At 45.3% G+C, this 21,627-nt stretch overlaps 7 non-coding genes and 1 pseudogene across 7 annotated transcripts; all 8 read left to right on the forward strand.

Annotated features, from left to right (window-relative positions):
- The first annotated feature begins 1,071 nt into the window (after nucleotides 1–1,071).
- Nucleotides 1,072–1,258, forward strand: LOC130342175 (U2 spliceosomal RNA). Its single transcript, XR_008881872.1, has one exon. It is a non-coding gene; the product is annotated as a U2 spliceosomal RNA (small nuclear RNA).
- A 2,104-nt stretch (nucleotides 1,259–3,362) lies between these two features.
- LOC130342194 (U2 spliceosomal RNA) lies at nucleotides 3,363–3,553 on the forward strand. The gene has a single exon (XR_008881881.1). It is a non-coding gene; the product is annotated as a U2 spliceosomal RNA (small nuclear RNA).
- Nucleotides 3,554–5,641: 2,088 nt separating this feature from the next.
- LOC130342185 (U2 spliceosomal RNA) lies at nucleotides 5,642–5,859 on the forward strand (annotated as a pseudogene).
- A 5,391-nt stretch (nucleotides 5,860–11,250) lies between these two features.
- Nucleotides 11,251–11,434, forward strand: LOC130342161 (U2 spliceosomal RNA). Its single transcript, XR_008881862.1, has one exon. It is a non-coding gene; the product is annotated as a U2 spliceosomal RNA (small nuclear RNA).
- A 2,096-nt stretch (nucleotides 11,435–13,530) lies between these two features.
- On the forward strand, nucleotides 13,531–13,721 carry LOC130342195 (U2 spliceosomal RNA). The gene has a single exon (XR_008881882.1). It is a non-coding gene; the product is annotated as a U2 spliceosomal RNA (small nuclear RNA).
- Nucleotides 13,722–15,803: 2,082 nt separating this feature from the next.
- Nucleotides 15,804–15,994, forward strand: LOC130342197 (U2 spliceosomal RNA). Its single transcript, XR_008881884.1, has one exon. It is a non-coding gene; the product is annotated as a U2 spliceosomal RNA (small nuclear RNA).
- Nucleotides 15,995–18,116: 2,122 nt separating this feature from the next.
- Nucleotides 18,117–18,307, forward strand: LOC130342199 (U2 spliceosomal RNA). The gene has a single exon (XR_008881885.1). It is a non-coding gene; the product is annotated as a U2 spliceosomal RNA (small nuclear RNA).
- A 2,097-nt stretch (nucleotides 18,308–20,404) lies between these two features.
- Nucleotides 20,405–20,595, forward strand: LOC130342200 (U2 spliceosomal RNA). The gene has a single exon (XR_008881886.1). It is a non-coding gene; the product is annotated as a U2 spliceosomal RNA (small nuclear RNA).
- Nucleotides 20,596–21,627: the final 1,032 nt, after the last annotated feature.

The raw sequence follows: 21,627 nt of genomic DNA on the forward strand, positions 1-21,627 counted from the left end.
TGAGAAGAGAAGAAGTGATGAAGAGTATGAATTTGGGCGGATATAACTTTCCAAACATTGATCTGTTTTTAAAGGTGCACTATTTTCTTTTAATTTTTAAATTGATACAGTGCAATAATAGGGCGGCAGACATGAGTAAATACCTTGCAGGATGGTTGTTTTCCAAATGGGGCTGGTGTGAGAGGGATTTGAGGAGACCCATAGCACATGTGATACCTACCTTCTATGTGCTCCTCAGGTCTTTCAATGATCAATTTGGTTTGAGCTCTTTAGGTGAACCTGATAAAAAGAAAATAGAACAAGAAATAAGGAAAAATGAGAGATTATATGAAGTACCATTCTGCACTAATGCTCAGTCTGTGAAGCTTTGGAAGTTTTTTAAAGTTATTGGACTATCAAACAGACAAAAAGACGTTAGTTGGATGTCCTTTCATGGCTGCCTCCCAACCCGATCTTTTTTAAATGGAAGAGGTTTGAGAATAAGTGACAGATGCCCAAGAGAGGGTTGTGGAGGTAGAGAAGACTTAGTGCACCTTTATTGGGACTGTTTTTATGCAAAAGAATTTTTTATGTTTTTAAAGAAGTTTTTAATCCAACTCACTGGATATAACAGTTTTTCTTTTGAGAAAGTTTTTATTGGTCAAGATCTTAGTAAAAAGGAAGATACACGTACTAATTGGATTCTTTTTTCTGTTTTTAAAGAGGTTTTATGGGACTCACGCAATTTGCTTGTTTTTAAAAATGTTGTTATTTCTCCGAGGGAATTGAAAAGATTGTTTTTAGGAAGGATTTTTACTATCTTTCTACTGGACAAAAAGAGAATTGGTGAAGAAGAAGCGGAGAAAATCTGGATGCATACACGATGGAAAAATTTATAAGAAGTACGTAAAGGAGAAAGCTGTAAGTTTTTGACCAATTTCTGTGATTGTTTTTGACATGTTTTTTTGTTTTGTTGTTTGGTCACTTTTTCTTGGCACTCGGTTCCCTTAGTTAGTTTTTTCCGTATGATGTTTTTTCAGATATTGTTTTAAGTGACGAGTCTTGGTAGGTGACCTGATGATCGTCCAAACAATAGTCTGTAACTGAGGAAAAAAAAAAAAAAAAATCTGTTCTTATCAGTTTAATATCTGATACGTCCCCTATCTGGGGACCATATATTAAATGGATTTTTGAGAACGGGGGCCGATTTCGAAGCTTGCTTCCGTCGCCCTATGCATTGACCCGATATGGCAGTATCTTCGGGTACAGTGCACCACCCCCTTACAGGGTTAAAAAGAAAGATTCCTACTTTCATTGCTACCTGCTTGCTGGCTAGCCAGCTAGCCAGCCCTGTGGGCCTTGCTGCTGCTGCAGCCAAAAAACAAAAGGTGGTGCTGCTGCTGCTTCTGCTGCTTCTGCTTCTGCTTGTGTCTGGCCGCTGTTGGAGCGTCCAGGCACAGGACTTCTGCTGCTGCTGACTAAATGGCCTCCTTAATTGGATCATTTGAGTAGCCAGCACACCTGTGCAGGTAGGGCATGACATGATAGGCAGCTGCCTTGATAGCGGGTGGGTGCTGAATGTTCCTAATTGACAAAATAAGATTAATGCTTATGAAGAAATATAAAATCTCATCCCTTCCCCAATATCGCGCCACACCCCTACCCCTTAATTCCCTGGTTGAACTTGATGGACATATGTCTTTTTTCGACCGTACTAACTATGTAACTCTGTAACATAACATGGGGGGGGGGGGGGTCTCCTGGCTGTTCACACAGGTGTGTCATTGCTGTACATTGACCATGCATTGCTTCTGTGGTATTGCAAAGGCAAAGACAAATGCTTCCAGCCATCCATTGCACTAATGGATTGGTCATCAGCTGGCTGTCTATGTCCCGCATCAATATAGACCAAAGTACAGAGGGTTAGGCTATGCTATTGTGCACCTACCTGATGCATCAGAAGGTGCGAGGCCCTTGCTAAATTCTGTGCACAGACTTTGAGATCTATACTTTAGACTGTATCTAAACCTGCTCCAACATGGACTGACATTCTGGCCTACTTTCAGCCGATGCGACTTGTCTGTCGCTGAACAGTCGCTTTTTATGTATTCAGCACCTATGTATAATGTTGTAAAAATGCTCTAGAAGCTAAAGTCGCAGAAATGTCACACATATTTGGCCTGCAACTTTCTGTGCGACAAATTCAGACAGGAAAAATCAGTATAAATCCTTAGAAAATTATCCCCCAGTGTCTCCATCTGCTGGCGGTATTGAATAAGCATTGCTGCACTGATGGGGTATGCATTAGACGAAAAAAAAGAAGAAAAAGAAGAATAATACGCCCAGAAAAGAGGCGAAAAGGAGAAAAACGTAAAAAAAACGTGAAAAAAAAGTAAGAGGAAGAGAAGGGAAAAAAAGGTGGAAATGGGTTTAAAAGTGATTTCGGCGGAGAAATATATATATATATATATATATATATATATATATATATATATATATATATATATATACGCGCACACACACACATATATATAAACGTATTCTCCGTTGAGATATTGCAGCCGCTGCTGTGTCCAGGCCCAGGAGCCTTAGCACTGTGCTGTGATGTCACTCAATACCACTGACATCACTAGGTGTAAACAACATCTCTCCTTTGCTGTGTATGTGACTATGGAGCTGTTTGGTGATGTTGTCTATTATGGCCTTCATAGAAGCAACAGGAGATTGTTGCATCCATCTAGAACCCTCAGAACTACAGTGCTATGATGTCACTCACTTCCACAGGCCTTGCAGAGTGTAAACAACAACAACCCAGCTTTGTTGTGTATGTAACCATAGGGATTTGTGATGTCACCTAGAACCTTCACAGCAGCGACAGCTTTATGAGGAGCATCAGCACTGCTCTGCCTGAGCAGAACCATCACCGCCATAGGTTGTCAAATAACCCGGGTTTAACCCACACAGGTAAGTCCAATGGGGTGCAGGCATGTCCTCTATGCTTACAGCTTCCCGTGGGTGTTGGTTTGATACCGTTTGGGGACAGCCAAGGAGGCATCTGCAGGCAACAAAGGTAGGTGTGTGCTTGTGTGTGTGTTTCCTATGCAGATCCTAAGCCCAGTGTCACATGCAAGTAGGAGGAGTAAGAAGGGTTCCTGGCAAATCCGGGTTATGGATTGCATTTAAAAAGGCCCCGTGGGAGTGCAATGGGCCCCTGTCTTGCTGCTTAGCAATAATGGTATGGGTTTAGGTTCTGCTGTGTGTACTGGTGGTTGACTGCCCCCCAGCCCAGAGTGTGCATGGAAAATTGTCTGGCAGCCTCCCTGACAGCAAGCAGTGATAGTGCCCATGAAGGGCACCTTGTTGGGCCCGCCCCTTTCACGGTTATCGCTTCTCGGCCTTTTGGCTAAGATCAAGTGTAGTATCTGTTCTTATCAGTTTAATATCTGATACGTCCCCTATCTGGGGACCATATATTAAATGGATTTTTGAGAACGGGGGCCGATTTCGAAGCTTGCTTCCGTCGCCCTATGCATTGACCCGATATGGCAGTATCTTCGGGTACAGTGCACCACCCCCTTACAGGGTTAAAAAGAAAGATTCCTACTTTCATTGCTACCTGCTTGCTGGCTAGCCAGCTAGCCAGCCCTGTGGGCCTTGCTGCTGCTGCAGCCAAAAAACAAAAGGTGGTGCTGCTGCTGCTTCTGCTGCTTCTGCTTCTGCTTGTGTCTGGCCGCTGTTGGAGCGTCCAGGCACAGGACTTCTGCTGCTGCTGACTAAATGGCCTCCTTAATTGGATCATTTGAGTAGCCAGCACACCTGTGCAGGTAGGGCATGACATGATAGGCAGCTGCCTTGATAGCGGGTGGGTGCTGAATGTTCCTAATTGACAAAATAAGATTAATGCTTATGAAGAAATATAAAATCTCATCCCTTCCCCAATATCGCGCCACACCCCTACCCCTTAATTCCCTGGTTGAACTTGATGGACATATGTCTTTTTTCGACCGTACTAACTATGTAACTATGTAACATAACATGGGGGGGGGGGTCTCCTGGCTGTTCACACAGGTGTGTCATTGCTGTACATTGACCATGCATTGCTTCTGTGGTATTGCAAAGGCAAAGACAAATGCTTCCAGCCATCCATTGCACTAATGGATTGGTCATCAGCTGGCTGTCTATGTCCCGCATCAATATAGACCAAAGTACAGAGGGTTAGGCTATGCTATTGTGCACCTACCTGATGCATCAGAAGGTGCGAGGCCCTTGCTAAATTCTGTGCACAGACTTTGAGATCTATGCTTTAGACTGTATCTAAACCTGCTCCAACATGGACTGACATTCTGGCCTACTTTCAGCCGATGCGACTTGTCTGTCGCTGAACAGTCGCTTTTTATGTATTCAGCACCTATGTATAATGTTGTAAAAATGCTCTAGAAGCTAAAGTCGCAGAAATGTCACACATATTTGGCCTGCAACTTTCTGTGCGACAAATTCAGACAGGAAAAATCAGTATAAATCCTTAGAAAATTATCCCCCAGTGTCTCCATCTGCTGGCGGTATTGAATAAGCATTGCTGCACTGATGGGGTATGCATTAGACGAAAAAAAAGAAGAAAAAGAAGAATAATACGCCCAGAAAAGAGGCGAAAAGGAGAAAAACGTAAAAAAACGTGAAAAAAAAGTAAGAGGAAGAGAAGGGAAAAAAAGGTGGAAATGGGTTTAAAAGTGATTTCGGCGGAGAAATATATATATATATATATATATATATATATATATATATATATACGCGCACACACACACATATATATAAACGTATTCTCCGTTGAGATATTGCAGCCGCTGCTGTGTCCAGGCCCAGGAGCCTTAGCACTGTGCTGTGATGTCACTCAATACCACTGACATCACTAGGTGTAAACAACATCTCTCCTTTGCTGTGTATGTGACTATGGAGCTGTTTGGTGATGTCGTCTATTATGGCCTTCATAGAAGCAACAGGAGATTGTTGCATCCATCTAGAACCCTCAGAACTACAGTGCTATGATGTCACTCACTTCCACAGGCCTTGCAGAGTGTAAACAACAACAACCCAGCTTTGTTGTGTATGTAACCATAGGGATTTGTGATGTCACCTAGAACCTTCACAGCAGCGACAGCTTTATGAGGAGCATCAGCACTGCTCTGCCTGAGCAGAACCATCACCGCCATAGGTTGTCAAATAACCCGGGTTTAACCCACACAGGTAAGTCCAATGGGGTGCAGGCATGTCCTCTATGCTTACAGCTTCCCGTGGGTGTTGGTTTGATACCGTTTGGGGACAGCCAAGGAGGCATCTGCAGGCAACAAAGGTAGGTGTGTGCTTGTGTGTGTGTTTCCTATGCAGATCCTAAGCCCAGTGTCACATGCAAGTAGGAGGAGTAAGAAGGGTTCCTGGCAAATCCGGGTTATGGATTGCATTTAAAAAGGCCCCGTGGGAGTGCAATGGGCCCCTGTCTTGCTGCTTAGCAATAATGTGGTATGGGTTTAGGTTCTGCTGTGTGTACTGGTGGTTGACTGCCCCCCAGCCCAGAGTGTGCATGGAAAATTGTCTGGCAGCCTCCCTGACAGCAAGCAGTGATAGTGCCCATGAAGGGCACCTTGTTGGGCCCGCCCCTTTCACGGTTATCGCTTCTCGGCCTTTTGGCTAAGATCAAGTGTAGTATCTGCATTTGGTCTGGTCGGAAGGTGTCTGTGGTACCCCGCTTCTCGGCCTTGGGGGATTGTCTCTCCTTACGGAGGGACTTCACCCCCTTGCTGCTATTGGGGAGCGGGCTTAGTCCACGGACAACGGGTTGCGATCCCCCTGTCTCTGGGACCTTGTGTCTCAGAAGGCATTTTCGGTACGTTGAGCGTTACCTGTAGCTTCGGAAGCACCTAGGGTACCCCCGACCTCTGCCTTGGGTAAGGGTTCCGCTTTTATAGCGGGATTCCGAGCCCCTGCTGCTATTGGGGAAGGGGCTTAGTCCCTGGGTGTGGAAGATGCCGTTCTCCTGGGCTTTCCCCTCTGGGGAAATGTCGATGCGAAATACCATCCGCATAGAGGTGTCGGAGAGCCATCGTCAGTTGAAGAACCTCCGCTTCATTGCGGAGGTGATTCTTCTTGACTACTTCCGCCTCAATAGGGAGGACATCCTGTGTCTAAATGACCAGGAAAGCCGTGGCCTGTATACCGTCACCTTCACGGCCACGGCGTGTTGCGATAACATCTATGCAACCTTGTCTGGTGCGGACCAGAGGGACGATCGACTCGACGGTCTTTCGTTCCAGTTCCTCTATGGTGAGGAACATATACCGTTGGTGGTGGCTATGCACAGCCCTCATGTGACCACGGAGGATATAGCCACTTTTCTTCGGCGATACTGCGAAGAGGTGCGATTCGCAAACAAAATCTTGAACTCCGTGCGGTTCTGGAACGGCAAGAGGAAGTTCTGGGTCAAGCTCCGTAAGGATCCCGGTGGTATTGGGGGTCTTTGCCATCCGCCCCCAAATTTTGCCATCGGGAGAGTTCGGGGCTTCCTGTTCTATCCTCAAATGCCTATGTATTGCCGAAATTGCTTGAGGTTTGGCCACACCCAGGAGACCTGCGGCGCGGAGCGTGTGATTCGCTGCAATAGGTGTGGCCAAGAAGGTCACATAGCCTCAAGATGTAGCCATACGATAAGGTGCAACCTCTGCGGAGAGGAAAATCACGATTTTAATTCCTGTCCCCATAAAGCAAAAACTACGATGGGTGGGTCAAGGCTGGGCCCACCCAAAGAGGGGACAGGACAAAAGACGTCCTTTTTTAAGATGCCCAAACCCCAGATGGCAGGTACTGATGGGTCCAGGCCCAAGACCTCTGGTGCTCCATCGGGGGGCCCACCGGTGGTAGTGCTAGGGGGAGGCCATGGGGATTCCACGAAGCCCGGGCGGGTGATCGAGTTTACTGGCCGGGAAATTGAAAGACGTCGATCGACTTCCTACCTGGCTCAAGAGCCCGCCGAAACTTCTGAAGGGGGCTCACCTGTGGCGGGTGGCAGCCGACGGGCCTCGGTGGGGGCAAAAGTGGACCCAAAATTGCAGCATAAGCCAGGTACTGGCTTGGCCCAGGGTCGCCCTGCTCCGGACGAAGAGGCCCCGGTGAAAGCCCGCCGGAAGGGGAGCCAGGTGGCCAGGTCTGAGCCCGGTCCTGTTACTCCGCCTATACAGGACAGGGCCAAGAAGACAAGTGGCGCCAAACCAGGGTTTGCTGCCCCGCCAGCAGTGGACCCGGTGGGTAAAACTGGCCATCGTCGATCGATGGGGAAGTTGGAGCAACAGTCCTCAGCAACGCTTGCTGGGGAACAAGCGATGAAAACTTCCCAAGGTAGCGGCAAAGGTTCCGGAAAAGAGGCCTCACAGGCCCCTGTGCAGCAGTTCCAGTCGTCAAATGATGAAAGAAGACGCAGATCCATCAGCCGGGGGCCAGAGATTACATCGAGTGAGAGCAACACAGAGGATATGGACAGCAGTGTGACATTTAAAAGACAAAGAGAAGAAGAAGAGGAAGACATTCAAAGGAAAGCGGCGTGCCGTAGTTCGGACGAGAGCGAGCTCAGGGTCGGGGCATCATCGATCTCAAGCTCCGACCCTCAGAACATCAAGGAGCTGATGACCCCGCAGGCGGGGGATGACGGTACGCAGCTTATTATTGACTTTGATTCTCCAAGCACGGACTCTCCATAAACTATGCCTATCCCTGTAAAAATTGCCTCACTCAATGTGAGGTCCTTAAAGAGCCCTGATCGCAGGGCTGCTTTATTTTCTTATCTAGAGACATGTGACTTTGACCTTTGCCTGCTACAAGAATGTGGAATCCCTAGTAAAATGGACTATAAAGACTTAAAAGAAGACTGGAAGCTGGGCCCATCCATATGGTCCGGTGCAAATGACTGTCGTTCTGTGGGTGTTGGGCTGCTCTGCCGAGGCCAGTCCTTTTCTATTCATACAGTAACTGAGATTGTGCCTGGCAGAGCTCTTTTAATTCATCTATATTTTAATGGACTTTTAATTCGTGTTTTAAATGTGTATGCCCCTCCTGATAAACAGGAGCGGGCAGAACTATTTGAAATTTTACCACTGTTTTGTGTTGGGTCTTCCCCCCTGCTGGTGGGAGGTGATTTTAACTGCATACGTGATGGGGAACACCGGCAGGGTGGGGATATTAATCGTAAAGACCACACTTCTTACCTGCTTAAAAATTTTATTGATGATTTTAATTTGAAAGATTGCTGGAAGGATCTCTTGCCGGAGGACCCAGGCGCCACATGGTCCAATGGAAGAGTGAGCTCCAGAATCGATTTTATTTTTTCCTCTAGAGCTTTTAAACCCCTGAAATGCACGCTCGAGCAGAATATCTTCTCTGATCATAAGCTCCTCTTGGTGGGCCTGGAGCTAGAGGGGGAGCAAAAAGCAAAAAGGGGCCTCTGGAGATTAAACACCACACTCCTAGAGGACCCTGAGATAAAAGAGGAGTTTGTGCGGACCTACCAATGCTGGCAATCACAAAGAAAACCCCACGAGCCTATGCTGCACTGGTGGGAGGGCACCAAATCTAAAATCAGATTTTTTTTTATCAAAGCAGGTAAGAAGAAGGCAAAAATGGAAAAACAGTGGTTTTATGTTCTTAACATGCGTTTAAATGTACTTTTTAAATTGAAAGAAGCTGGTATGGATGTAGAAAATGATATTTTAAACCTTAAAACTGAAATAAAACATGCCATAGAAAAGAAAGGGAAACAAATCATTTTTAACTCACATGTGCAGCACCTGGAGGAGGGCGAGAAATGTTCCCGTTTCTTTTTTAAAAAAGTGATGAATAGGAGGGATATCATCCAAAACCTTGAGGGTGAATCCACTCCAAAAGGCATGTTAGATGCAGTTTTTAACTTCTACCAGCTTCTTTTTAATAAGAAAGATCTTAATCCATCCTTTTTAGAACATGTTCTTAATTCCCTTGATTTTAAGCTAGATGTTTTAGACCAGGAGGTTTTATCCCGTGATCTTAACTTAGATGAACTTTTATTTGTTTTTAAAAGTTTTTCTAGTGGGAAGGCCCCTGGGGAAGATGGTTTACCCATCGAATTTTATTTAGCTTTTTGGGATATTTTAAAGGATGATATGGTTTTATTGTATAAAGAAACTTTTATTGTTAATGAACTTCCCCCTTCCTGGAGGAGGGGGATTGTATCATTATTTTTTAAAAAGGGTGAAAAGGATATGCTAAAAAATTGGCGCCCCATCACACTTTTAAATGTTGATTATAAAGTTTTAGCCAAGTTATTAGCTGTCCGTTTTAAACCTTTTATTCATAAATTAATTCACCCAAATCAGGTTTGTGGGGTACCTGGAAGGTCTATAGCTGAATCCCTAAATATTTTAAGAGATGTTTTATGGTATTTTAAGGATAGAAATCAAACTGTAGCAATTTTATCCTTAGACTTTGAAAAAGCCTTTGATAGGGTCTCCCATGAATACCTGTTTTTAGTTCTTAAAAAGATGGCAGTGCCTGAAACGATTTTAAGCCGAATCATGCTTTTATACCGATCCTGTTTTAGTCAAGTCTCTGTTAATGGCTTTTTAACCAGCGGTGTTCCTCTTTTATCAGGTGTCAAACAGGGCTGCCCCCTGTCCCCACTCCTTTTTATTTGCGCAATCGAACCACTGATGGCCCTCCTCAGAAAAGACCGGGTAGTAAGAGGCGTACCGATACCTGGTGGAGGAGGGACCCATCTAAAGGTGTTGGGGTACATGGATGATGTCACCATACTGTGCCCGGACTCTCCATCCATGAGGGGGGCATTGAGGAACACCAGCTATTTCTGCGAGGTCTCTGGTTTTAAGCTAAACACAGATAAATGTGACTGTTTTTATATTGGCTCCTGGGATTCATCCATCACCCCAGGAGTCACAATGCAACAGGATCAAATTAAAGTTTTAGGTATTGTTTTTAACCAGGTCAATGATGGGAGCCCTAACTGGGATTCAGCTATAGCTAAGATGGAGAAGAAGATTTTAATGTGGAATCTTAGAAACCTTACCATGGAGGGGAAGATTTTAATAATAAAGATGGTTTTACTCCCTATTATGCTATACATTGCCATGGTATTTCCTCCATCTATTTTATACATTAAAAAAGTAACTAGAATTGTTTTTACTTTTTTATGGGGTTCAAAAATGGAGAAATTAAAGCGTGATTTTATGTACAAAAGTAAAGATAATGGCGGGAAAGATGTTCCTAACCTTTTTACTTTCTTTTACATAAAGTATTTCTGTTTCTGTTTTAAAATTATTAAATCCGATGGCATTTTTAGCTGCTTTTTAAGGTACGCTGCGGGCATGGTTTTTAAAAGATGGTTGCGCATCCCTCTGAACGCTCCGGTGCTTCTGTGTCCCCCAAAACATTATGTGGTGTTGGAAAAGACAGTCAGGCTCCTAGGTCTCCAAGATTTGGAGCCTGACATACTGGGGGACCAGAGAAAGGTATCAAAGGTCCTCAGGCGGAGTGAGGTTACCCTGGCAGTGTCCAATTTCACACAGGCAAGATCCAAAAAGGTATGGCGGAACGTGTACGGGAAGTTTCTGGCGAATGTACACAGGGATCTTGCCTGGGCAATCGTCCACCAGTGCCTCCCTACTCGTGAGTTTCAGCACAGGCGAGGACTGGTGGCGAGAGCCAAGTGCCCGAGAGATGGCTGCGGAGTGGACGAAACGGTGCTGCACATATTTTGGAACTGCCCTTTTGCACGGGAGCTTTGGAGGAAGGTAGGCCCACTTTTGAAGTGGGCCTGCGGCCTAAAAGATTTTAATCACGAATGTGTCTTTTACGGTCTTTTTAACTGCCCCAATTTTAAACAGCAGATGATCTGCTGGATGATTATTAATTGTTTTAAAAATGCCATCTGGAAAGTTAGGAACATCTTACTTTTTAAACATGATTTTATTGATGTTAAAAACTGTATAAAGCTGGCCCTGAGTGAGATGTACATCTATTACCTAAGAGACAAGAAACAGTTGGGGGCCAGCGAGGCAGCATCCATGTGGTGTCTGCCTCTATGGAACGAAATAACAGTATAATCAGTTTTTATGACATTTGTATAATGTTTTATCCTGCCATTTTTATTTTTTCTCCTTTTATTACTGGTTTTATTATTTGTATTTTAAAACTTTTGTGAACCTTTTATTATTTTGCATTTTAAATTTTGTATGGTTTCTTATTTATTCAATAAATTTTTGTTGAAACCTTATCTGTTCTTATCAGTTTAATATCTGATACGTCCCCTATCTGGGGACCATATATTAAATGGATTTTTGAGAACGGGGGCCGATTTCGAAGCTTGCTTCCGTCGCCCTATGCATTGACCCGATATGGCAGTATCTTCGGGTACAGTGCACCACCCCCTTACAGGGTTAAAAAGAAAGATTCCTACTTTCATTGCTACCTGCTTGCTGGCTAGCCAGCTAGCCAGCCCTGTGGGCCTTGCTGCTGCTGCAGCCAAAAAACAAAAGGTGGTGCTGCTGCTGCTTCTGCTGCTTCTGCTTCTGCTTGTGTCTGGCCGCTGTTGGAGCGTCCAGGCACAGGACTTCTGCTGCTGCTGACTAAATGGCCTCCTTAATTGGATCATTTGAGTAGCCAGCACACCTGTGCAGGTAGGGCATGACATGATAGGCAGCTGCCTTGATAGCGGGTGGGTGCTGAATGTTCCTAATTGACAAAATAAGATTAATGCTTATGAAGAAATATAAAATCTCATCCCTTCCCCAATATCGCGCCACACCCCTACCCCTTAATTCCCTGGTTGAACTTGATGGACATATGTCTTTTTTCGACCGTACTAACTATGTAACTATGTAACATAACATGGGGGGGGGGGGGTCTCCTGGCTGTTCACACAGGTGTGTCATTGCTGTACATTGACCATGCATTGCTTCTGTGGTATTGCAAAGGCAAAGACAAATGCTTCCAGCCATCCATTGCACTAATGGATTGGTCATCAGCTGGCTGTCTATGTCCCGCATCAATATAGACCAAAGTACAGAGGGTTAGGCTATGCTATTGTGCACCTACCTGATGCATCAGAAGGTGCGAGGCCCTTGCTAAATTCTGTGCACAGACTTTGAGATCTATACTTTAGACTGTATCTAAACCTGCTCCAACATGGACTGACATTCTGGCCTACTTTCAGCCGATGCGACTTGTCTGTCGCTGAACAGTCGCTTTTTATGTATTCAGCACCTATGTATAATGTTGTAAAAATGCTCTAGAAGCTAAAGTCGCAGAAATGTCACACATATTTGGCCTGCAACTTTCTGTGCGACAAATTCAGACAGGAAAAATCAGTATAAATCCTTAGAAAATTATCCCCCAGTGTCTCCATCTGCTGGCGGTATTGAATAAGCATTGCTGCACTGATGGGGTATGCATTAGACGGAAAAAAAGAAGAAAAAGAAGAATAATACGCCCAGAAAAGAGGCGAAAAGGAGAAAAACGTAAAAAAACGTGAAAAAAAAGTAAGAGGAAGAGAAGGGAAAAAAACGTGGAAATGGGTTTAAAAGTGATTTCGGCGGAGAAATATATATATATATATATATATATATATATATATATATATATATATATATACGCGCACACACACACATATATATAAACGTATTCCCCGTTGAGATATTGCAGCCGCTGCTGTGTCCAGGCCCAGGAGCCTTAGCACTGTGCTGTGATGTCACTCAATACCACTGACATCACTAGGTGTAAACAACATCTCTCCTTTGCTGTGTATGTGACTATGGAGCTGTTTGGTGATGTCGTCTATTATGGCCTTCATAGAAGCAACAGGAGATTGTTGCATCCATCTAGAACCCTCAGAACTACAGTGCTATGATGTCACTCACTTCCACAGGCCTTGCAGAGTGTAAACAACAACAACCCAGCTTTGTTGTGTATGTAACCATAGGGATTTGTGATGTCACCTAGAACCTTCACAGCAGCGACAGCTTTATGAGGAGCATCAGCACTGCTCTGCCTGAGCAGAACCATCACCGCCATAGGTTGTCAAATAACCCGGGTTTAACCCACACAGGTAAGTCCAATGGGGTGCAGGCATGTCCTCTATGCTTACAGCTTCCCGTGGGTGTTGGTTTGATACCGTTTGGGGACAGCCAAGGAGGCATCTGCAGGCAACAAAGGTAGGTGTGTGCTTGTGTGTGTGTTTCCTATGCAGATCCTAAGCCCAGTGTCACATGCAAGTAGGAGGAGTAAGAAGGGTTCCTGGCAAATCCGGGTTATGGATTGCATTTAAAAAGGCCCCGTGGGAGTGCAATGGGCCCCTGTCTTGCTGCTTAGCAATAATGGTATGGGTTTAGGTTCTGCTGTGTGTACTGGTGGTTGACTGCCCCCCAGCCCAGAGTGTGCATGGAAAATTGTCTGGCAGCCTCCCTGACAGCAAGCAGTGATAGTGCCCATGAAGGGCACCTTGTTGGGCCCGCCCCTTTCACGGTTATCGCTTCTCGGCCTTTTGGCTAAGATCAAGTGTAGTATCTGTTCTTATCAGTTTAATATCTGATACGTCCCCTATCTGGGGACCATATATTAAATGGATTTTTGAGAACGGGGGCCGATTTCGAAGCTTGCTTCCGTCGCCCTATGCATTGACCCGATATGGCAGTATCTTCGGGTACAGTGCACCACCCCCTTACAGGGTTAAAAAGAAAGATTCCTACTTTCATTGCTACCTGCTTGCTGGCTAGCCAGCTAGCCAGCCCTGTGGGCCTTGCTGCTGCTGCTGCAGCCAAAAAACAAAAGGTGGTGCTGCTGCTGCTTCTGCTGCTTCTGCTTCTGCTTGTGTCTGGCCGCTGTTGGAGCGTCCAGGCACAGGACTTCTGCTGCTGCTGACTAAATGGCCTCCTTAATTGGATCATTTGAGTAGCCAGCACACCTGTGCAGGTAGGGCATGACATGATAGGCAGCTGCCTTGATAGCGGGTGGGTGCTGAATGTTCCTAATTGACAAAATAAGATTAATGCTTATGAAGAAAAATAAAATCTCATCCCTTCCCCAATATCGCGCCACACCCCTACCCCTTAATTCCCTGGTTGAACTTGATGGACATATGTCTTTTTTCGACCGTACTAACTATGTAACTATGTAACATAACATGGGGGGGGGGGGGTCTCCTGGCTGTTCACACAGGTGTGTCATTGCTGTACATTGACCATGCATTGCTTCTGTGGTATTGCAAAGGCAAAGACAAATGCTTCCAGCCATCCATTGCACTAATGGATTGGTCATCAGCTGGCTGTCTATGTCCCGCATCAATATAGACCAAAGTACAGAGGGTTAGGCTATGCTATTGTGCACCTACCTGATGCATCAGAAGGTGCGAGGCCCTTGCTAAATTCTGTGCACAGACTTTGAGATCTATACTTTAGACTGTATCTAAACCTGCTCCAACATGGACTGACATTCTGGCCTACTTTCAGCCGATGCGACTTGTCTGTCGCTGAACAGTCGCTTTTTATGTATTCAGCACCTATGTATAATGTTGTAAAAATGCTCTAGAAGCTAAAGTCGCAGAAATGTCACACATATTTGGCCTGCAACTTTCTGTGCGACAAATTCAGACAGGAAAAATCAGTATAAATCCTTAGAAAATTATCCCCCAGTGTCTCCATCTGCTGGCGGTATTGAATAAGCATTGCTGCACTGATGGGGTATGCATTAGACGAAAAAAAGAAGAAAAAGAAGAATAATACGCCCAGAAAAGAGGCGAAAAGGAGAAAAACGTAAAAAAACGTGAAAAAAAAGTAAGAGGAAGAGAAGGGAAAAAAAGGTGGAAATGGGTTTAAAAGTGATTTCGGCGGAGAAATATATATATATATATATATATATATATATATATACGCGCACACACACACATATATATAAACGTATTCTCTGTTGAGATATTGCAGCCGCTGCTGTGTCCAGGCCCAGGAGCCTTAGCACTGTGCTGTGATGTCACTCAATACCACTGACATCACTAGGTGTAAACAACATCTCTCCTTTGCTGTGTATGTGACTATGGAGCTGTTTGGTGATGTCGTCTATTATGGCCTTCATAGAAGCAACAGGAGATTGTTGCATCCATCTAGAACCCTCAGAACTACAGTGCTATGATGTCACTCACTTCCACAGGCCTTGCAGAGTGTAAACAACAACAACCCAGCTTTGTTGTGTATGTAACCATAGGGATTTGTGATGTCACCTAGAACCTTCACAGCAGCGACAGCTTTATGAGGAGCATCAGCACTGCTCTGCCTGAGCAGAACCATCACCGCCATAGGTTGTCAAATAACCCGGGTTTAACCCACACAGGTAAGTCCAATGGGGTGCAGGCATGTCCTCTATGCTTACAGCTTCCCGTGGGTGTTGGTTTGATACCGTTTGGGGACAGCCAAGGAGGCATCTGCAGGCAACAAAGGTAGGTGTGTGCTTGTGTGTGTGTTTCCTATGCAGATCCTAAGCCCAGTGTCACATGCAAGTAGGAGGAGTAAGAAGGGTTCCTGGCAAATCCGGGTTATGGATTGCATTTAAAAAGGCCCCGTGGGAGTGCAATGGGCCCCTGTCTTGCTGCTTAGCAATAATGGTATGGGTTTAGGTTCTGCTGTGTGTACTGGTGGTTGACTGCCCCCCAGCCCAGAGTGTGCATGGAAAATTGTCTGGCAGCCTCCCTGACAGCAAGCAGTGATAGTGCCCATGAAGGGCACCTTGTTGGGCCCGCCCCTTTCACGGTTATCGCTTCTCGGCCTTTTGGCTAAGATCAAGTGTAGTATCTGTTCTTATCAGTTTAATATCTGATACGTCCCCTATCTGGGGACCATATATTAAATGGATTTTTGAGAACGGGGGCCGATTTCGAAGCTTGCTTCCGTCGCCCTATGCATTGACCCGATATGGCAGTATCTTCGGGTACAGTGCACCACCCCCTTACAGGGTTAAAAAGAAAGATTCCTACTTTCATTGCTACCTGCTTGCTGGCTAGCCAGCTAGCCAGCCCTGTGGGCCTTGCTGCTGCTGCAGCCAAAAAACAAAAGGTGGTGCTGCTGCTGCTTCTGCTGCTTCTGCTTCTGCTTGTGTCTGGCCGCTGTTGGAGCGTCCAGGCACAGGACTTCTGCTGCTGCTGACTAAATGGCCTCCTTAATTGGATCATTTGAGTAGCCAGCACACCTGTGCAGGTAGGGCATGACATGATAGGCAGCTGCCTTGATAGCGGGTGGGTGCTGAATGTTCCTAATTGACAAAATAAGATTAATGCTTATGAAGAAATATAAAATCTCATCCCTTCCCCAATATCGCGCCACACCCCTACCCCTTAATTCCCTGGTTGAACTTGATGGACATATGTCTTTTTTCGACCGTACTAACTATGTAACTATGTAACATAACATGGGGGGGGGGGGGGTCTCCTGGCTGTTCACACAGGTGTGTCATTGCTGTACATTGACCATGCATTGCTTCTGTGGTATTGCAAAGGCAAAGACAAATGCTTCCAGCCATCCATTGCACTAATGGATTGGTCATCAGCTGGCTGTCTATGTCCCGCATCAATATAGACCAAAGTACAGAGGGTTAGGCTATGCTATTGTGCACCTACCTGATGCATCAGAAGGTGCGAGGCCCTTGCTAAATTCTGTGCACAGACTTTGAGATCTATACTTTAGACTGTATCTAAACCTGCTCCAACATGGACTGACATTCTGGCCTACTTTCAGCCGATGCGACTTGTCTGTCGCTGAACAGTCGCTTTTTATGTATTCAGCACCTATGTATAATGTTGTAAAAATGCTCTAGAAGCTAAAGTCGCAGAAATGTCACACATATTTGGCCTGCAACTTTCTGTGCGACAAATTCAGACAGGAAAAATCAGTATAAATCCTTAGAAAATTATCCCCCAGTGTCTCCATCTGCTGGCGGTATTGAATAAGCATTGCTGCACTGATGGGGTATGCATTAGACGAAAAAAAAGAAGAAAAAGAAGAATAATACGCCCAGAAAAGAGGCGAAAAGGAGAAAAACGTAAAAAAAACGTGAAAAAAAAGTAAGAGGAAGAGAAGGGAAAAAAAGGTGGAAATGGGTTTAAAAGTGATTTCGGCGGAGAAATATATATATATCTATATATATATATATATATATATATATATATATATATATATATATATATATATATATATATACGCGCACACACACACATATATATAAACGTATTCTCCGTTGAGATATTGCAGCCGCTGCTGTGTCCAGGCCCAGGAGCCTTAGCACTGTGCTGTGATGTCACTCAATACCACTGACATCACTAGGTGTAAACAACATCTCTCCTTTGCTGTGTATGTGACTATGGAGCTGTTTGGTGATGTCGTCTATTATGGCCTTCATAGAAGCAACAGGAGATTGTTGCATCCATCTAGAACCCTCAGAACTACAGTGCTATGATGTCACTCACTTCCACAGGCCTTGCAGAGTGTAAACAACAACAACCCAGCTTTGTTGTGTATGTAACCATAGGGATTTGTGATGTCACCTAGAACCTTCACAGCAGCGACAGCTTTATGAGGAGCATCAGCACTGCTCTGCCTGAGCAGAACCATCACCGCCATAGGTTGTCAAATAACCCGGGTTTAACCCACACAGGTAAGTCCAATGGGGTGCAGGCATGTCCTCTATGCTTACAGCTTCCCGTGGGTGTTGGTTTGATACCGTTTGGGGACAGCCAAGGAGGCATCTGCAGGCAACAAAGGTAGGTGTGTGCTTGTGTGTGTGTTTCCTATGCAGATCCTAAGCCCAGTGTCACATGCAAGTAGGAGGAGTAAGAAGGGTTCCTGGCAAATCCGGGTTATGGATTGCATTTAAAAAGGCCCCGTGGGAGTGCAATGGGCCCCTGTCTTGCTGCTTAGCAATAATGGTATGGGTTTAGGTTCTGCTGTGTGTACTGGTGGTTGACTGCCCCCCAGCCCAGAGTGTGCATGGAAAATTGTCTGGCAGCCTCCCTGACAGCAAGCAGTGATAGTGCCCATGAAGGGCACCTTGTTGGGCCCGCCCCTTTCACGGTTATCGCTTCTCGGCCTTTTGGCTAAGATCAAGTGTAGTATCTGTTCTTATCAGTTTAATATCTGATACGTCCCCTATCTGGGGACCATATATTAAATGGATTTTTGAGAACGGGGGCCGATTTCGAAGCTTGCTTCCGTCGCCCTATGCATTGACCCGATATGGCAGTATCTTCGGGTACAGTGCACCACCCCCTTACAGGGTTAAAAAGAAAGATTCCTACTTTCATTGCTACCTGCTTGCTGGCTAGCCAGCTAGCCAGCCCTGTGGGCCTTGCTGCTGCTGCAGCCAAAAAACAAAAGGTGGTGCTGCTGCTGCTGCTTCTGCTGCTTCTGCTTCTGCTTGTGTCTGGCCGCTGTTGGAGCGTCCAGGCACAGGACTTCTGCTGCTGCTGACTAAATGGCCTCCTTAATTGGATCATTTGAGTAGCCAGCACACCTGTGCAGGTAGGGCATGACATGATAGGCAGCTGCCTTGATAGCGGGTGGGTGCTGAATGTTCCTAATTGACAAAATAAGATTAATGCTTATGAAGAAATATAAAATCTCATCCCTTCCCCAATATCGCGCCACACCCCTACCCCTTAATTCCCTGGTTGAACTTGATGGACATATGTCTTTTTTCGACCGTACTAACTATGTAACTATGTAACATAACATGGGGGGGGGGGGGGGTCTCCTGGCTGTTCACACAGGTGTGTCATTGCTGTACATTGACCATGCATTGCTTCTGTGGTATTGCAAAGGCAAAGACAAATGCTTCCAGCCATCCATTGCACTAATGGATTGGTCATCAGCTGGCTGTCTATGTCCCGCATCAATATAGACCAAAGTACAGAGGGTTAGGCTATGCTATTGTGCACCTACCTGATGCATCAGAAGGTGCGAGGCCCTTGCTAAATTCTGTGCACAGACTTTGAGATCTATACTTTAGACTGTATCTAAACCTGCTCCAACATGGACTGACATTCTGGCCTACTTTCAGCCGATGCGACTTGTCTGTCGCTGAACAGTCGCTTTTTATGTATTCAGCACCTATGTATAATGTTGTAAAAATGCTCTAGAAGCTAAAGTCGCAGAAATGTCACACATATTTGGCCTGCAACTTTCTGTGCGACAAATTCAGACAGGAAAAATCAGTATAAATCCTTAGAAAATTATCCCCCAGTGTCTCCATCTGCTGGCGGTATTGAATAAGCATTGCTGCACTGATGGGGTATGCATTAGACGAAAAAAAAGAAGAAAAAGAAGAATAATACGCCCAGAAAAGAGGCGAAAAGGAGAAAAACGTAAAAAAACGTGAAAAAAAAGTAAGAGGAAGAGAAGGGAAAAAAAGGTGGAAATGGGTTTAAAAGTGATTTCGGCGGAGAAATATATATATATATATATATATATATATATATATATATATATATATACGCGCACACACACACATATATATAAACGTATTCTCCGTTGAGATATTGCAGCCGCTGCTGTGTCCAGGCCCAGGAGCCTTAGCACTGTGCTGTGATGTCACTCAATACCACTGACATCACTAGGTGTAAACAACATCTCTCCTTTGCTGTGTATGTGACTATGGAGCTGTTTGGTGATGTCGTCTATTATGGCCTTCATAGAAGCAACAGGAGATTGTTGCATCCATCTAGAACCCTCAGAACTACAGTGCTATGATGTCACTCACTTCCACAGGCCTTGCAGAGTGTAAACAACAACAACCCAGCTTTGTTGTGTATGTAACCATAGGGATTTGTGATGTCACCTAGAACCTTCACAGCAGCGACAGCTTTATGAGGAGCATCAGCACTGCTCTGCCTGAGCAGAACCATCACCGCCATAGGTTGTCAAATAACCCGGGTTTAACCCACACAGGTAAGTCCAATGGGGTGCAGGCATGTCCTCTATGCTTACAGCTTCCCGTGGGTGTTGGTTTGATACCGTTTGGGGACAGCCAAGGAGGCATCTGCAGGCAACAAAGGTAGGTGTGTGCTTGTGTGTGTGTTTCCTATGCAGATCCTAAGCCCAGTGTCACATGCAAGTAGGAGGAGTAAGAAGGGTTCCTGGCAAATCCGGGTTATGGATTGCATTTAAAAAGGCCCCGTGGGAGTGCAATGGGCCCCTGTCTTGCTGCTTAGCAATAATGGTATGGGTTTAGGTTCTGCTGTGTGTACTGGTGGTTGACTGCCCCCCAGCCCAGAGTGTGCATGGAAAATTGTCTGGCAGCCTCCCTGACAGCAAGCAGTGATAGTGCCCATGAAGGGCACCTTGTTGGGCCCGCCCCTTTCACAGTTATCGCTTCTCGGCCTTTTGGCTAAGATCAAGTGTAGTATCTGTTCTTATCAGTTTAATATCTGATACGTCCCCTATCTGGGGACCATATATTAAATGGATTTTTGAGAACGGGGGCCGATTTCGAAGCTTGCTTCCGTCGCCCTATGCATTGACCCGATATGGCAGTATCTTCGGGTACAGTGCACCACCCCCTTACAGGGTTAAAAAGAAAGATTCCTACTTTCATTGCTACCTGCTTGCTGGCTAGCCAGCTAGCCAGCCCTGTGGGCCTTGCTGCTGCTGCAGCCAAAAAACAAAAGGTGGTGCTGCTGCTGCTTCTGCTTCTGCTTGTGTCTGGCCGCTGTTGGAGCGTCCAGGCACAGGACTTCTGCTGCTGCTGACTAAATGGCCTCCTTAATTGGATCATTTGAGTAGCCAGCACACCTGTGCAGGTAGGGCATGACATGATAGGCAGCTGCCTTGATAGCGGGTGGGTGCTGAATGTTCCTAATTGACAAAATAAGATTAATGCTTATGAAGAAATATAAAATCTCATCCCTTCCCCAATATCGCGCCACACCCCTACCCCTTAATTCCCTGGTTGAACTTGATGGACATATGTCTTTTTTCGACCGTACTAACTATGTAACTATGTAACATAACATGGGGGGGGGGGGGGGTCTCCTGGCTGTTCACACAGGTGTGTCATTGCTGTACATTGACCATGCATTGCTTCTGTGGTATTGCAAAGGCAAAGACAAATGCTTCCAGCCATCCATTGCACTAATGGATTGGTCATCAGCTGGCTGTCTATGTCCCGCATCAATATAGACCAAAGTACAGAGGGTTAGGCTATGCTATTGTGCACCTACCTGATGCATCAGAAGGTGCGAGGCCCTTGCTAAATTCTGTGCACAGACTTTGAGATCTATACTTTAGACTGTATCTAAACCTGCTCCAACATGGACTGACATTCTGGCCTACTTTCAGCCGATGCGACTTGTCTGTCGCTGAACAGTCGCTTTTTATGTATTCAGCACCTATGTATAATGTTGTAAAAATGCTCTAGAAGCTAAAGTCGCAGAAATGTCACACATATTTGGCCTGCAACTTTCTGTGCGACAAATTCAGACAGGAAAAATCAGTATAAATCCTTAGAAAATTATCCCCCAGTGTCTCCATCTGCTGGCGGTATTGAATAAGCATTGCTGCACTGATGGGGTATGCATTAGACGAAAAAAAA

Source organism: Hyla sarda, unplaced genomic scaffold (genome assembly GCF_029499605.1).
Source record: "Hyla sarda isolate aHylSar1 unplaced genomic scaffold, aHylSar1.hap1 scaffold_643, whole genome shotgun sequence".
NCBI lineage: Eukaryota > Metazoa > Chordata > Amphibia > Anura > Hylidae > Hyla > Hyla sarda.